The 18,448-nt window shown below is 35.1% G+C and overlaps 1 protein-coding gene across 1 annotated transcript in view; it reads right to left on the reverse strand.

Annotated features, from left to right (window-relative positions):
- LOC106874285 (calcium-dependent protein kinase C) overlaps positions 1-18,448 on the reverse strand; it is a 284,775-nt gene that overhangs the window by 20,465 nt on the left and 245,862 nt on the right. The gene's annotated exons all lie outside the window — the stretch shown is intronic.

An 18,448-nucleotide genomic window follows, 5' to 3' on the forward strand; every position in this document is an offset into this window, starting at 1 on the left:
GCAGTAGGTAGAGCGTGTTTCTAGGGTGGAGTATCTTTACCTGCCCAAGATTGTGCTGAATGATGACCTCTATGGGGGCCATTGTAGCAGAGAGACACTGAAGAGAAGAAGTAAAATCTCTGAAGAAATTTTGTGATGCCTGTTACAGTGACTATTTTTGGTGAGGTCTACTTCAGGCTCCAATTGTGAAGATTGGTGACACAATAATTGCCAGTCCATCTCATTCTTTAAGAACACCATGTGTGTGTGTGTGTGTGTGTGTGTGTGTGTGAGAGAGAGAGAGAGAGAGAGAGAGAGAGAGAGAGAGAGAGAGAGAGAGAGAGAGAGAGAGAGAGAGAGAGAGAGAGAGAGAGAGAGAGAGAGAGAGAGAGAGAGAGAAGAGAGAGAGAGAGAGAAGAGAGAGAGAGAGAGAGAGAGAGAATGAATAGTGACACATGTATTGAACTCAGAGCTGAATTACTCTTGCAGCCACTGTGGCTAGGCCTGCCATCTCAAGAAATCAACATAGAAAGATTAGCCTTCTGTTGTTGGCACTCCGTCGCTTACGACATCGAGGGTTCCAGTTGATCCGATCAACGGAAAAGCCTGCTCATGAAATTAACGTGCAAGTGGCTGAGCACTCCACAGACACGTGTACCCTTAACGTAGTTCTCAGAGATATTCAGCGTGACACAGTGTGACAAGACTGACCCTTTGAAATACAGGTACAATAGAAACAGGAAGAAAGAGTGAGAGAAAGTTGTGGTGGAAGAGTACAGTAGGGTTCACCACCATCCCCTGCCGGAGCCTCGTGGAGCTTTAGGTGTTTTCGCTCAATAAACACTCACAACGCCCGGTCTGGGAATCAAAACCGCGATCCTATGACCGCGAGTCCACTGCCCTAACCACTGGGCCATTGCACCTCCACTAGCCTTCTGTACATAGTAGGCAAATCCCTCAAAAACACCACTACACTGTTGAATAATGTGGTCTGTAAAAGTGAGGTAGAACTGTCATGACTGGAATACTGTTGATCATATGTCTGTAGATTGAAGCTAACCTGGGACAATACATCAACCAAAACAGTTGTGTCACATGCTGAAGTCTTTCCTATTCAGCTACTTCTTCAGTCCTTTTTTTTAGTAAAGCATTTCTTTTAGATTCTCGTATGCATATACTTTGGCCTGCACATTCATTTCTCCCAAAACTTCTGCAATTCCTTTGCATTTATTGCCTCTATTTCACTGGCATACAATAACACACTCTCAATAGTCTTTACTTGGTACAGAGAAAGCCAGACAAACAATACAAGAAAAAAATAATAAAGGCAGCAGAAACAAAGAAATGACCTAGATTTCATTCTTATGATAATACCAGCTTCTTTAGAATGGCTGAAATACAAATTTCAGAGACAAAAGACAACACATCAAAGAGAAAGATTCAGAATTCTTAACAACAAATGCAGAAACATTTGTAAAAAAAAAAAAAAAAATGAAAAGAAAGAGAGACTATAGACAGTTGCTCTGGAAAAAACAAACAAAAAAAAAACATGAATATTTTCCTTGTTCATTAATGGAATCTTCCAAGATAACAGGATGTAAATAACAAACTAAGTAGGATTCAAGTTAATGAATCTTTATTTTTATTTCCATATATATCAAATTTAAAGAGCAGAATATTTGTCTATAACCCAAGGGTGAGGTGAAAGAATATGGCTTCAGTCCAAGTAAGGTTTTATTTTCTATATTATAATGTAATCATCCCATCATAAGATAGTGTAATAGGATGGCAGTTTGAATAGAAAACATTATCATTGATTGTGGTGGCGGATCAGAGGGGAGAGAAGGATAGAGTCTAGGGAAAAGAGAGACTAAAAAGAAAAGAATAAAGAGGTTGTTGAGAGTGGTGAGAAAGGGTGAGGTAGGGGAGACTGTATGGCAAGGAAAATGAGACAAAGAGACAAATTAACTAGATAAGAATATTTCTCTTTCTCTCTCCACACACAGACACACACATATATATGCATATATATATATATATATATATATATATATATATATATATATATATATATATATACACATACATACATACATACATACATACATACATACACAGACATACACACACACACTATACACACATACATAAACATTGAGACAGAGACAGAGATTCCCCAGCAGGTTACTCCTGTCAGCAACACAAGCTCTAATTGTTATCAGGAAAAATAAAATGATTAACTACTACTACTACTACTACTACTAACAACAACAACATGATTTGAAGATGATGGGAAAAAAGAAAAAAAATGACAAAAAAAATCACAGAAAAGAAATAAAAAAAAGAAAAGAAATTTGCTATATTTTAGCTATCAGACATTTAAGTGAAAATTTCTGCCCCCATCTTCACAAAAAAAAATAAAGAAATGAAAGAAAATTTTAAGAAATAAAGCAATTAAAAATATTATTTACATTTTTTTTGTTTGGCGGTGGTGGTGGTGGGGGGGGCACAAGAACTTTCCTTAGATCTTTCCCCTCATACACTTCACAAAAAGAAGTTATGGTAATCACAAAAGAATTGATATAAACAATATGTTATAGATTATTAGAGTAATTATCTTGACATGGATTTTGAATATAGTATCCCAGGAAAGACTTTTATGGAATTATGGTAATGAGACATTGGGATTAGCAGTTCAAGATTTGCAGAAACTGGAAAGGAATGATCTGTTGGGTATATAATGTTGATCTGTCTGAAAGTTGAGTATAAGTTACATATAATAATTGCATAGATGTGTGTGTGTGTGTGTATATATATATATATATATATATATTTCTACACTCTTTTACACTTTTATTTGTTTCAGTCATTTGACTGCAGCCATGCTGGAGCACTGCCTTTAGTCAAACAAATTGACCCCAGAACTTATTCTTTGTAAGCCTAGTACTTATTCTATCGGTCTCTTTTTTACTGAACCGGTAAGTTACGGAGACGTAAACACACCAGCGTCAGTCATCAAGTGATGGTGGGGGACAAACACAGATACACAAACATACACACATATGTATACACACACACACACACACACACACACACACATATATATATATATATATATATATATATATATATATATATATATATATATATATATATAGGTTGCTGCTGTCTCATGAAGTTTTCCTATCTTGTTGTTGAAAGCTCAAAATAGGAAGCAATAAATAGTCGACAACTGAGGAGGAGTTAGACTTCTTTTGGTATTTTGTCCTGTACGTAATGTGTATTTTTTATTTATATCTATTTGTATCTATATATACACGCATGCATGCATACACACACACACACACATATATACATATATACATACATACCTGTATATACCTATGTATCTATGTTTGTTTACATCCCTGTAACTTAATGGTTCAGCAAAAGAACTGGTAGAATAAGTACCGGTCTTAAAAATAAGTATCGGGGTTGATTACCTTGAATAAGAATTCCTCAAGGTAGTGCCCCAGCATGGCCACAGTCAAATGACTGAAACAAGTAAAAATTTTAAAATTTTAAAATGATGATGATGATGATAATGGAGGCTTGCTGAAAGCCTTCTTCTAATTTCAAAGCCCAGGCTCCACTTTTTAAAAATTTTAAACCTTATCAGTATCAGCTTTAATCTAAGCACTCTGCATCTTCCTGAAGTGTATAAAGTGTTGGTTGCATACTAGGCTCACATACCAGTAATATCAAAGGAACTTTGAACATAACTGTAACAAATTATCCTCATATAGGTAGGCTGAGATAACTGATGCATTTGCTTTACTATCAAACAGTTCTAAGTGCAGTTCAAGAATCTCTCATACCATATGTACCAGTAATATTCTGCTTGAGTTATTTATATCTAGAGAGATGCACTAATGGTATTTACTTTGATGTCTCACATTCCTGATTACAATAACCAAGAGGTGTGACATACATCTTATGGTACCTAGGAAGATGTTAATAAAATACCAGGCAGGCATGTGCCTAAATAAAAGAATATCATTATTTATATTTAAAGTTAGTTTTAATGGAACGTCAAGTGAATGAGACAAGTGCATTCATGAATAGAGCACAATCCTTAAACTTTTTCCAGATGTAGAAGGTTCATTTTTTTTCTTCTGGGTCAAGCAACGAGTTGTTCAAATATATAACAAATCAGAAGTTAAATTGTAGACCTAATTACTGCAGCTGGAAAAGAATATCACAAGTTAATCAATCAGTTGCAGATGTAAGCAGTATAACATCTGTTACACTTTGTCTCCAGTAGCAGATCTTCTACGATGATTCAGTTACAGTCATAAGGCTCTCCTTTCTGTGCAGTCTCTAAACTGCACTAAATTTGTTTCTCAGTAATGACACTACTGATGACAAGGTAGTTGTTATTAGTGATGATATCCTCAGATATAATCTAGTTAGCATGATTCTCTTACGAGAATCAAGATTAGAAGCAGTTTCAACACAGCTGTCAACACATATCTAAACCATCTGTAGGTTAAGAAATTAATATCTTTTTAGGCAGATGTTTGTATTTAGTAGCACAAGATAATTTTCGATATAATAATTCAAGAAACAGCATATGCTAAATGCATTAAACAACAAGTAAGTACCAAAGACTGACTGTGAAAAGTAGGCTTCAACTATATGTTAATGGCATCAGGGTAAGAAGAATGAAAATACAGATAGGACCCAATAAATACCAAAATCCTTTCCATTATAAATTTGAGGACAAATCATCTTACAATTCATGCTTTTGCTATTTAATGATATAACTACATGTTATTTGGCTTCAGAGAATATAGTAAAATGCTGACTATAAGTTAAATTAAGTTGCTTAAACATTTGTATACCTAAATTTATCTACAAATCTTCCAATACACCAACATAATTTTTGTTAAGGCTGTAGCAATACAATTTGTTCATTTGTTTCTTATTTCACTGAAGAACTCACATTGCTTTCTCAGTAGCAGAATGATGAAATAAAATGGTTATAAAACCATATTTGATTGATCTTTCAAAGGACACTCATTTACTATTAAGAATTTTACTTCACTGTATTTTTCCCTATTGAGAGATTTCCTTATAGCCATTTGATTGGAAGATAATGAATTTAATTAACATTAAACCAAAGTTATATAATTGCATAATACTTTCCGAAATATGTGTGTAGTATGTTGGAGGTAGAGTCTTATGTATTCAAAACTAATAATCATTTAGTTAATTACAAGACTGATAAACAACTATTGAGAAAATTACAAGGCAAAACAGAAAATAAACAGTCATGGAGTCAATTAAAACTAAAAGAATATTTCAGAATTTCAGAAAGACTAAATACTAAACTTGAACAGACACAATCTACACTATTAATGCAATAAAGTTGTAAGTTGGTCCGGACTACCATAAATTCTATGTTTTAGGCTTTCTAGACAAGGAAGATTGAAAGTTATTCAAAAATATGATGAATACCATCAGTAAAATTAAAAATGAAAAAAACTCTTTAATTCACACACACACACACACACACAAACACAAATTTTTATCCTTATACAAAAATTACCATCATCCTGATTTAATATCTGAATGTTTGTGATGAGCTCTTATAATTTCGATTATAATTTTCCCAACTCTTAATCTCATCATTAGAATGTGTATTTACGATATCTAGCCAGCTCACTAATCCGTATCTTTACTTCATTAGACACTAAAAACCCTGCTTGCAAAGACCTGTTGAGGCAAGTGAATTTGGAATTTGAAATTTGAAATCTGAATTGAAATTGAACCGAATCTGATGACTGGCACCCATGCCAACCTCTCCTTCATTGGACACTAAACTCTGCTTGCGAAGACCTGTTGGGGCAAGTGAAATCTTAATTGAACTATACTCGATGACTTGTCACCGCGCCAGTGGAGCACTAACAGCACTGTCGAGCGTGTTCATTGCCAAAGCAGGTATCTGGCTTCCGTGCTAGTGGCCCGTAAATAACACCATTAGAGTTTAATTGTTACCAGCGTTGCCTTCTAGCACTTATGCTGGTGGCATGTTAGAAAATCATTCGAGCGAGGCCGTTGCCAGTGCTGCTGGACTGGCTCCCGTGCAGGTGGCACGTAAAAGCACCCACTACACTCTCGGAATGGCTGGCGTTAGGAAGGGCATCCAGCTGTAGAAACTCTGCCAGATCAGATTGGAGCCTGGGGCAGCCTACTGGCTTGCTCAGTCCTCAGTCAAATCGTCCAACCCATGCTAGCATGGAAAGCAGACGTTAAACGATGACGGTGATGATGATAGCTACACAATCTTTTGATCAGTTTAACCATTTTGTTATCATATTGCTGTTGAAATATGTTGCCTTTACTTCAATCAATTTTGAAAATAATGAAGAATTTGGTAAAAATAATTTTATCAGTATCAAGCCGGTGTTTAGAACAAAAACTAATAACATGAAATTTTGTTGGATTTTTTTTTAATTAAGTTCACTTTAAAACAAAATGTTTGTATTGTAGAATGAGGGGGTGGTGGTGTTCTCAGCTGGGCTGGTATCGAAAACAGTAAAATCTTCAATTTTTATCAGGTGTCTTATTTCTGAATATTTACATGGTCTCAAATAGATGCACTAGTGGCTTAGTGGATTATATGTTTGTAATTTGAAATCCAGTTTGGACAATATACATATCAGGACACCTAATGATGAAAAAATACCTAACTGCTCAAACCACAGTGTTGGAATAAATATTGAAAAAATACTCTCAGGAGATAATGTTTAACAGTCCAAAAACTAAATTTTTAATTCAGATTTAAATACAATTTTTATAAACAGGCAAGTTAAACAAACGTCTTCCTTACAGTTTTTAGAAATTTGTCAAAATCATATAAAATCAATCAAATGGAAATTTAAACAAGTTTAAGTGATGCATATAGTTTATAATTAAACATAATTAATTGACAGCAAATACCCAATTACAACAAAAAAGGACATATATACTAATATATATAGATAATACACATATCAGTAACTACACATACAGACAAAACAAATACTGGGTTAGATACAATGATTTCAGCTTTTTAGATTCACTTCATAACAGTAAATATTCAATGTAAACAACTTTTAAGATAATCTAAAAAAATTGCTATGTAGAAATATTCAATCTAGCCTTCTTGTTTCATAAGAGTAGTCAATAATAATAAGGGTTTCTTACATAGGCATAAGGCCTCAAATTTTGGTAGAGAGGAAACAGTTGATTATATTGACCCCAGTACTTCTGAAAGAATGGAAGATAAAGCTGACCTTGGTGGAATTTGAACTCAGAATGTAAAGCTCTGAACAAATAACCTCAAGGCATTTTGCTAAAGTCTGTAATGATCTTACTAATTCATTGCAATAAAAATGATGATGATGATGATGATGATGATAATGGTTTCAAATTTTGGCACAAGGCCAACAAGTTTTTTTTGGGGGGGCGGAGGTAAATCATTTACATTAACCCCAGTACTCAACTGGTACTTATTTTATTGACTCCAAAAGGATGAAAGGCAAAGTCAACCTTGGCAGAATTTGAACTCAGGACCATACACCAGGGCAAAGAACGAGGTGGACAATGTAAGGACAGACATAAAGTATGGGAGGTTTACATATAATGAAATGATAAAAAAAGACAATGAAAGTAATAATAATAATAATAATAATAATAATAATAATTCTTTCTACAGGAGACATAAGGCTTCAAATTTTTGGGGAGGGAACCAGCCGATTACATTGATCCCCAGTGTTTCACTGGTACTTAATTTATCGATCCTGAAATGATGAATGGTAAAGTCGACCTCAGCAGAATTTAGAATGTAGTGACAAGTGAAATACTGCTGAGCATTTCAGCCAGCTTGCTGCCATAATAATAATAATAATAATAATAATAATAATAATAAGTTCAAAAGATAGTGCTCATGGGAACTGCCCATATCCTACGTAAAATACTGTCTATGTGATCTCAAATTTTAAAACAAACACATAATTTTCTTATGGTTTCTTAAACATTCTCTAGAACAACACTATGTACAAATCCAAATATATGGTACCCTAGGCATAACACCTACATGAACTTCTAACTTGTTGTCTCTTGAGGTCTCTGGGTGAGACTTGGATCCAACTTGTACAAATGCAAAGCAAAAGTCAAACATAAAATGATAATAATAATAATTATCTATGCAGCGACTGGAAAATTGGTGTTCCTTGAAGATTACAAAAATAAGAATTTCTTGTGGGAAACAATGTACTGAGAAAATAATATTTAGAATCTTTCAGTTTTTAATTAATTAACCACATTGTCCAATGTGTTCTTTCTTAAGGTAGTAGTGCATGATTTGAGGGAGACATAGGTGTTATACTGAATTTGTTGAGTGACAGTATAGACGGTCAGAGGTATAAGCAAATGAAAGAATGAAGATAGAAGTGGTACTATAAGAAATGGTTACAAACATGAAAGCAATCAAGAATACAACCAAAGGGAATAAAGAAGTGCTGAGTATGAGGTAACAGTGTATTTTTGGGGGAAGCTGTTGATTGAAAACAAGTGGAAAGGATATGGGGGAGAATGCTAGCTAAGACTGGGAGTTACATTTAAGAATCTACAAGTGAAGAAGAAAGAAATGAGCATGATTCAGTGATATATAATCAAACTTTCTCTTGTTGTTACAATAGCAGTGAAGTCTTTTTGATTTATAATACAATTGAGAGAATAGGTGGGGAAAGAGGAAAGTAGGGTGAATGGAAGATTTACTAATTACAGCAGTATATGTAAAAAAAATAAACAGCTATTACCATAATGATGATGATAATGGTGATGGGAGTAACAAAGATAATGAACAACGATGCTGATGGTGGTGTAGTGATGTTGACAGTGAATAAAGATGACGAGAAATATGACAGCGAATGCTAATGATGATGATGATGATGATGATGAACATTGATGATAGCAGTGGTAGGGGGTTGATAATGAATAAGAATGTTCATGACAACAAACATGATAATGAATGCTGATGAATATAAATGCTTTACTCTTTTACTTGTTTCAGTCATTTGACTGCGGCCATGCTGGAGTGCCGCCTTTAGTCGAGCAAATCGACCCCAGGACTTATTCTTTGGAAGCCTAGTACTTATTCTATCGGTCTCTTTTGCCGAACCGCTAAGTTACGGGGATGTAAACACACCAGCATCGGTTGTCAAGCGATGTTGGGAGGACAAACACAGACACACACACATACATATATATACATATATACGACGGGCTTCTTCCAGTTTCCGTCTACCAAATTCACTCACAAGGCTTTGGTTGGCCTGAGGCTATAGTAGAAGACACTTGCCCAAGGTGCCACGCAGTGGGACTGAACCCACAACCATGTGGTTGGTAAGCAAGCTACTTACCACACAGCCACTCCCGTGCTTTGATAATGATGGAAACACAGTAATGAAAATAACAACAAATAACTACTCAACATCACCCACTAGAGCTAATTACTAGTTTAGTCAAACAATTTTGATAGCTTATTCTTCCCAGATCCCAACACAGTCAAGTGAAGGCTTTTAGATTAAATAGGCATGATAAGGTAAAAGAAATCACTTTTTGTAATGACAAAAATCTCATCTGAGTTCAGTTCAACCTTGTAAGTTAAGGATATTGGACTTCAGCTAAATTTAGTTAAGGATATTTGGATTCAGTTTAACCTAGTCAGTAAAGGCTATTTAAGTTTAGTTTCTGTGAGTCAGTTAACCACATCAATTTGACTGTGTCAGTGTGTACCTATCTGTATCAGTATTGATGTATGCGCAAACCTTTATGTCAAACAGTAAATATAAGTTGGAAAAGATGCAGTTTCTCATCAAGAACTGCATCTCCTCCAAACAGGACTCCATCAACTTATCTTCATGAAAAAAGATTAAGTAAATATCAGATTAAGATAAGCACAGGGGTTGATATGACAGTGCTATTATGATGTAGCTGCAGTCTAATCACTAAAATCAGTCAAAGACAGTAAAGAGAATGATACAAGCTATATCGTCGTTTAACGTCCGCTTTCCATGCTAGCATGGGTTGGACGATTTGACTGAGGACTGGTGAAACCAGATGGCTACACCAGGCTCCAATCTGATTTGGCAGAGTTTCTACAGCTGGATGCTCTTCCTAACGCCAACCACTCTGAGAGTGTAGTGGGTGCTTTTACGTGCCACTGGCACGAAGGCCAGTCAGGCGGTATTGGCAACGGCCACGCTCAAAATGGTGTATTTTACGTGTCGAGCAAATTTATTATTGAAAAAGTTAAAATTTATTCAAGAATAAATAATTGATTACAGCTGCTCAAACATAGCAGTCATGGTTAAAAAATGAAAGAAAGAACAAAATATCAAAAAAACCCCACAAACCTACTGTTTGTCAATCTAATGTGTGTGTGAGAGAGAGAGAGAGAGAGAGAGAGAGAGAGAGAGAGAGAGAGAGAGAGAGAGAGAGAGAGAGATAGAAAGAGAGAGAGAGAGAGATTCCTCTATTATGAATTGACAAAACCAAAAAGAATAAGATATCATCATTCTTCAATAATCCATAAATTAGCCAGAAATATTGTCAATGGAAATTAAACTGAAGGTGGATAGGGAAATTAATGAATAATAATCATATTCATCATAACCATCACTGTCATAATTCCTGTCATAGTCAGTATTAATAACAAAAACTAATAAATGAATAATTATATATATAAAAAAAAAAGAATAGATAATGGAGTATAAATGTAAGTTTGAGTTGATCAATTTTGAGAAGCTTATTCAGAAAGGAAACAATGGAGGAAAACTCTCCACAATCTCCACAAAGATGTTACTTAAGTGTTACCAAAATATAATGAGGCAGAAGTTGAAAAAAAAAAAAAAAAAAAAAAAAAAGGAAAAAATCCAAGAGGAGTCATTGAGTTTATAGTCAGTCCAATTAAATAAAGAAGTGGACAAAAAAAAAAAGAAAACTTGAAAAATATGAAGACAACAAGCTGTTACTTTCTGATGATGATGATGATGATTTTGAATGGGTAAATTGACAATATTGGCTTATATGAAAAAAGGAGAATATCAAGAAAATAGTAGCTTTAGTAGAAACTGCTTATTTTCAAGAAACTTGCAGTAAGTGAAGACTATGATGAACATGAATGTGAGAGAGAGAGAGAGAGAGAGATGCTGAATAGATTTTGATGTTGTCACCACTATTGCAGAGAAGTGGAAAAGCAATTATTTTTTGAATGAATGCATAAAAAAAAAAACAACCCAACATTACCAAAAAAAATTGAATAGCATTTAGTTTTATGAGAATCCTTTCCATTCGGATTCCATTACCATGTATTTTTAAATGGATAGAAATTGATCTAAAACAACCAAACTATACAACTCCCACATGTAACAGTCTTTTTGTATTGGCCATGCTAGTTCATAATCTCAATGCAGAGCTGAATTCCTATAGTCTTCAAAAGAAATGGTTACACATAAAAGAAAACTCTTTTTTTTCTTGCCATTATATCTCAGATCTCAGGGATGCTCTTACAGTTGACTTCATGCTTCAGATTTTCTTAGGAGAAGAAACACAAAATTGCAGTGTTTTATATCAAGTGCTATAACTTTATTTGTAGTCTTGAGTATATACATATGTATGTACGTAAACACAGGGATGCACATACACTCACATACAATATATATATATATATATATATATATTTACTTATTTATAAAGAATAAAATGTTTTGAATGACACAACAATGCACTATAATACAAACAATGGGCTATAATAACTGTTGTAATTTAATCATCCATAGTCTGATATGATATTTCGGAATAAAAATTCCTTCTTCAGATATCCCTAAGAATTGATGGAGTTGCTGCTATAATTGGTTTTCCAATGGCTTTTCTGTTTTTTTTTCTGGAAGTGTCTCAGCAGTGGTTTCACGAAGCTCCTTCCAGAATTCCTCATGAGAAGTGCGTGAGGACAGCCATGTCTCAATCTCGTGTGTGCTGGCACATCCATAATGCTGCTTCTAAGTTATGTGTTATATATGCAGCTTCCTTTTTTTCCCCTTCTGTACAAATGATTAGAGAGAGATTCTACTAAAATGAAATGCAGTTTGGGTTTGTCTTAGGGTAGAGTAATACTTGTGGTTTCTTCACAGTAAGACAACTGCAGGAGAAGTTCCTAGCCATAAGTAAACCTCTATATCTAGCTTTTGTTAATCTAGAGGCCTTTGACAGGGTAGCTTGATGTATAGATCTTTCAATCTATAAACCTGGTGGGCCAGATTGAAGAGTGGCTGACAAGAGCAGTGTTTGCCATACACAGTAAAGCAGTGAGCAAAGTGAGTGTTGACAACCAGGTCAGTGAAGAATTTGGGGTGAAAGTAAGTGATTATCAGAGCTTGGTTCTTCAGGCCATAATTGTTGAGTTGAAGACCAGTCACTTGTGGGAGCTCCTACATGCTGATGTAGTTCTCATCATAGAGTCTGAAAAACAAGTAAAAACTGGAGACCCTGCTTCAAATATGCCTTTGACCAGTGTACGTTAGCATGGAAAAACAGGTATTAAAGGAATCTACTGCAGTTGTTTAATGAATGGCCACATTTTCACCTTTATGATTTGTTGAATTCACAGAGGTCATGTAAATGTAATATGTCATGTTTAATCAGCCGACATACTGAATGCAAGATGCTAGAGGAATTCTGAAATTTGGGTTTTGTCTCCGCTAAAGTGTGCATGAGAGAGAGAGAGAGAGAGAGAGAAGACGGGGTATTGGATATTCAATTTGGTGTATTCCTTTTATGCTTCCAATAAATATGAGGGCAAGCATGCAAGTCACAAATTCACAATATCTCCTTAGCTGATATGGATCTTCATGAGTATAAAAAAGACACTGTGCTTTCATGCTTGTGTCTGTGTGCGAGAGATAAAGGGGAGTGAGAGAGAGAGAAAAAGAACAACAGAAAGAGATGGTGAGAAGGAAAGAGACAAAGATGTGGAGTGGGTGAGGGATGATTTCAGGAGAGAGCATGGAGAAGAGAAAGTTGAAGTGTTATAGACCCTCGTTAGATAGATCTACTGTGCAGAAAATATCAATAGAACTATATAGCCTTACATTATTAAGCTTTCTTTCAGTTATATTAGAAAATAGTGGCTGAATTCAATGAAAGAAATTTCTATTGACAATGTAAGCTGAAAGGAAATAATGGAAGTGAGAAGTATCAATGCATGAAATGAAATAGGTGTGTTATGGTGAATGGCTTAACAGGACTACCAGGTATTGAATGGAAGGGTTAATTAATGTGTATATATAAACATTTTGTGATAGGATACAGGTGTATAATGTAATTTAGCTCAGGAGGAAGTATATATAGACACCTTCAATAATAGGCCTGTTTATATACATGTGTTTGTATTACAATACTGCTGACAGAAAATAAATTACAATTGCTTGGAGGTAGACAAGCAGGTAACTGATACCATCCTTGCAGCTGTGCCCCTCCACATCCTACCCACAACCAAATCCCATAGCCCACTTAGCCCACAGTGGTTCAGCCATAGATGTGCTGTGACCGTACAAGCATCGAATACTGTTTACAATTGCTTGGAAAAGATGCCATGACCAACCAACTGGGAGGTGTTTATCCACCACAGGCAACGCCCATGAAATGACCATCAATGAAGTAAAACATGTTTTCATACACTGCAGTTTTCAAGCTCCTTCAGCTTCCAAATTACAAGGAGGTCTTCAATTCCATTGTCAAAAGGACCTCCACTAACTTCATTGAAAACTTCTAATTTCTACTCCTTGTTGCACTTCTAGAGATAAAACCATTACAATGTGTGTGTTCCAAAACACACACACACACACACTCTCTCTCTCTCTCTCTCTTGCTCTCCAAATACCTCGATCCAACCTATCTCATTCCCACACACACACATGTGACTGGTTCTCACTGTGTCTCTTCCACTACTTTGACACAGTGCACTCCAGAGCTAGTTCCTATATTCACCAAACTTTGCAGTCTGCCTCTCTTTATAAGAATCTATACCAACACATGCAAACATGTCACAGTGAACCCTTTTACCACCAAAAAGCAACCCTTTAAACCTTACAAACTTGATCCTATTACCTGCCAACATTTCAATAGTGATATAAACAGTCATTAGCATTTCATTGCTTTGATGTGTGTGTGTGTGTGTGTGTGTGTGTATGTATTGATAATTCATACTCTTGCTAAATGAACAGAATTTACTTCATTGTTTTGATATTTCTGCCATCTCAGTGATCATAAATAAGAGTGTTGTAATGTCAGATAGGTATCACACCTTCATAATTTATATACCTCATGCCAAACATGGCCTCTGTGGACAGAAACCTTCATCACGATCACATAAACACTACTCAAACTCTGAGGAAACAGTCTCCTACTACAATCTTTCTAGTGATGTACAATACACAGCTTAAGACTGTAAATGCTGTTCATCATGATCACTAATAATTTCTCATGGCTACATTAAATACAACAAAGCCATACCCTCATCCTAAAGACTAGATTCTTCAGACCCATATTCAAGTGATGCTCACCTACATGGAACAGTGCTGCATACACACAAACTTTCCTCTCCAAAAGGTTAATCACTAAAGCATTACAACTATTAGTTTGCAAACATTCGAGCGTTGTACAGTAAGTAAAAAGACTTTGATCAACAGAAATTATCCAAGTATTACTGGACAAAAGATTCCTTTAAGAGTATTTAAAATATAAAAATAACAAACATAAGAGATAGTTTCAATAAAATTAGTTGATAAAAATTTTAGGACAATATAGACTAGAACGGATCAGTTATTTAAAGTCAACCGGTGAAAACAACGGACATGTTTATTTTATTAAACCTCCTCAATGAAGTATATTTTGTTCATTTAGCAAGAGTATGCGTTACCAACATACACACATGGAAATTAGAAGGAGTATGGTAACATTAATTCATCATCATCATCATCGTCGTTTAACATCCGCTTTCTATGTTAGCATGGGTTGGACGATTTGACTGAGGACTGGTGAAACCAGATGGCAACACCAGGCTCCAATCTGATTTGGCAGAGTTTCTACAGCTGGATGCCCTTCCTAACGCCAACCATTCAGAGATGTAGTGGGTGCTTTTACGTGTCACCCTCACGAGAGCCAGTCAGGCGGTACTGGCAATGGCCATGCTCAAAATGGTGTATTTTATGTGCCACCCGCACAAGAGCCAGTCCAAGGGCACTGGCAACAATCTCGCTTGAAAATCCTTACACATGTCAAGGGCACAAGTGCCAGAAAGGCGACGTTGGGCACGGGTGCCATCCCGATTTCACTTTCGCTTGCCCCAATAAGTCTTCGCAAGCTGAGTTTCGTGTCCAATGAAGGAGACGACGTTGGCATGGGTGCCAGTCGTCGAATTTAGTTCGATTTCAATTTCACTTGCCTCAAAAAGTCTTCGCAATCGGAGTTATAAACATTAATAAGGCTGAGGGAAAAGATCTCAAAGAAGAGCTTTACACACCAAGCACAAATATGGCAAGGTCTCATGCATCTAATAAAGTGAAATGAAAAAGCTTGTTCAACTGAAATAATTCTAGCAATTAGCAGACAAAAACTTCCTGCAAGGGTGTTTAAAAACAACAAAGATATGAATTCAATAAAATTAGTTTCTGGAGAAATATAGACAATGTAGAAAGAGACAGAGTTGTGAAATCTTTTATTGAGAGGCTCTGCTGTCATGCTAATATACTACTTCAAAGTGGTGCATAGCTTATGCCCAAGGATTTGACCTTTACTTCATATACAATGGTAACTGCGGAATGAGATCTATTGAGGTGGAAAACCTATGAAGGCTGTTTGCTGAGAGCATGACCATTTCTCCGATGGTAACAGGATTCTGTTTTCTTTCTTGCTAAAACTTTATGTAATTTACAGACAAGTGTATTACTTATTACTCTACAAAGTGCTGGCATTTCCTCCTGTCAAATTAAGTACATAAATGTTACAAATAATCAACTCTTTTATGTCCATAAGTATTTCATTTGCTTCACAAATATTGTCACCCACTTGAACATAGATACTGTATACTTCAATTTAATATTTATGACATGAATTAAAGCCAAGTATGCTATATATAGATAGCCAACATTTTGATATGAATGACAGAAGACATTATAAATGTATTCAATAAGGAAGTCACTTGAAAAGCAATAAGACATGGTTTCTGTCCTGTCAATGGTTTTGTTCTTTATCTAAAATTAATACTTAAACCATCTTATATCATACATATTAACATTTTATCTATTAAGCCAGAAAATTTTCATGTATAATATACATATATGCACACACACACACATGTGCATATATATCATTGTCATCACCATCATGATCACTATTTAATGTCCCTTTTCCCATTCTCACATGGTTTGAACTGTTCAATGTAAAACTGATGATCCAGAAGGCTGCACCAAGCTCCATACATCTGTTTTGGCATGGTTTCTACAGCTGAATGCCCTTCATATGCCAACCACTCCATAAAATGTATCTGCAATGGTGAGGTCACAAATTACCTGCGAGACAAGGTCCCTCAACTGGATGGGGTATAGTACTAAGGGATATGAAAGGAGGGCAGGTGTTTTGATGAAGGTAAATACATGCACATATATATATATGCACACACACACGTGCACACATGCACGTGTGTGTGTGTGCATGCATGTGTGTGTGCATACCCTGAAACTTCATTAAAACAATTTTATGAAGAAGGGTGATGAAGGAAAGAAATCATAAAGCACAAGTGAAACTGAACCCAAAGGCTATCATCTGGTATGCAGAAATAAAACAACCAGACCAACTCAGTGTCCTGATAATTCATATACAGACAATGTGCTTCATCACTATGAAAGTGAAGCAGAGACAGGTCCAATGAAGGTGAAAAAAAAGACAAAGAAATCCATCCACACAACCACTTTTGACAACAAATTAATGAATAAATAGCAGCATGAAAAGTAAATGAAGCAATAAACTATATTTATTATTATTATTATTATTATTATTATTATTACTATTATTCTTCTTCTTCTTCTTCTTCTTCTTATTATTATTATTAATCTCTACTATGGTATTGAAGACTTTTTTTTCTGACAATTAACACTACACAGATATATATATATATATATATATATATATATATATATACTTATCACTATAATTTTAAAGAAACACATTTACTATGGACTTTTAGGAACACGTGTGCAATAACCTCTTTTATACTGGGCCCTGGTTGGATATTTTACTACATATAAACATAGAGAGGATAACAGTATTGTGTTTAGTAATGAATACTAACTGTGTTGAAAATCCATCAAAGTGTATGTGTGTGTGTACACACACACAAATTTATTGGCAGTATTTAGGCAGTAATGTTACATTGCTGTATAAATGCACATTCATTTAACATAATTGCATTATAGCTTTATTTACTTTTTCCACTGTTGATGTTCAAGCATGCTTCATGTTGCATATCTTGCCAAGCGTTGTTCTAAATTAATATTTCATTGTTTTTATCAAAGGTAAACTCTACTTTTGGTATTTTTCTTTTCAACGTAAGTAATAAAATAACATACATACATTGCTATTAGATAGAAATTTTTATAGAATGAATCTGACTGTCAAAACTCTTTAATCATTCCTCACGACAAATGCATGATGCTTGGTGAGGTGTGTGTGTGTGCGCGTGTGTGTGTGCGTAGCAATGACTACTTTGGGATCTCTTACATGACACATTGGAGAAGAACATTTTGGGAGAGATTGCAGGGTACATGTGGATTATAAATTTCAAAAGGATGGACTATGCCATTATCATATTAAAACAAAAAAAGATCAAAACATAATGATAGGTTTGATTATGCAGAACTTCTAAATCTACAAGCACAGCCAATTAAATTCAACATGTCACCAAATACCCTTACAGAGTGACAAAGCAACTTACATCTGTCAGGCTGATGTTATAATTTGGGATGAATTACCCACATGTCTCACTGTTTCCTCCAAGAGGAATTGCATAGAACATTAAAAGATCTTATGAAAACAGTTGATCCCAGGTTTGAACTTCTAATTAGCAGAAAAGTAATAACTTTTGGTGGGGATTTTTGACAAATATTAGCTGTCATTAAATATGGAAGCAGACCACAGATAGACAACAGCTTTAATAAATCATCTTTATGGAAACATGTAAAAAGAAATATAATATACAGAAAATATGTGATTAAAATCATATGTACATAATTCTGATGATCAAAACAGCCAAATTCAGTTCAACAACATTATACGTCATGTGGGAAATGTGTCTGTAATAAAAGAAGCAAATGGTGGGGATGTA

The sequence above is a fragment of the Octopus bimaculoides genome, chromosome 3, assembly GCF_046866305.1.
Source record: "Octopus bimaculoides isolate indiv1 chromosome 3, ASM4686630v1, whole genome shotgun sequence".
In the NCBI taxonomy this organism is placed as follows: domain Eukaryota; kingdom Metazoa; phylum Mollusca; class Cephalopoda; order Octopoda; family Octopodidae; genus Octopus; species Octopus bimaculoides.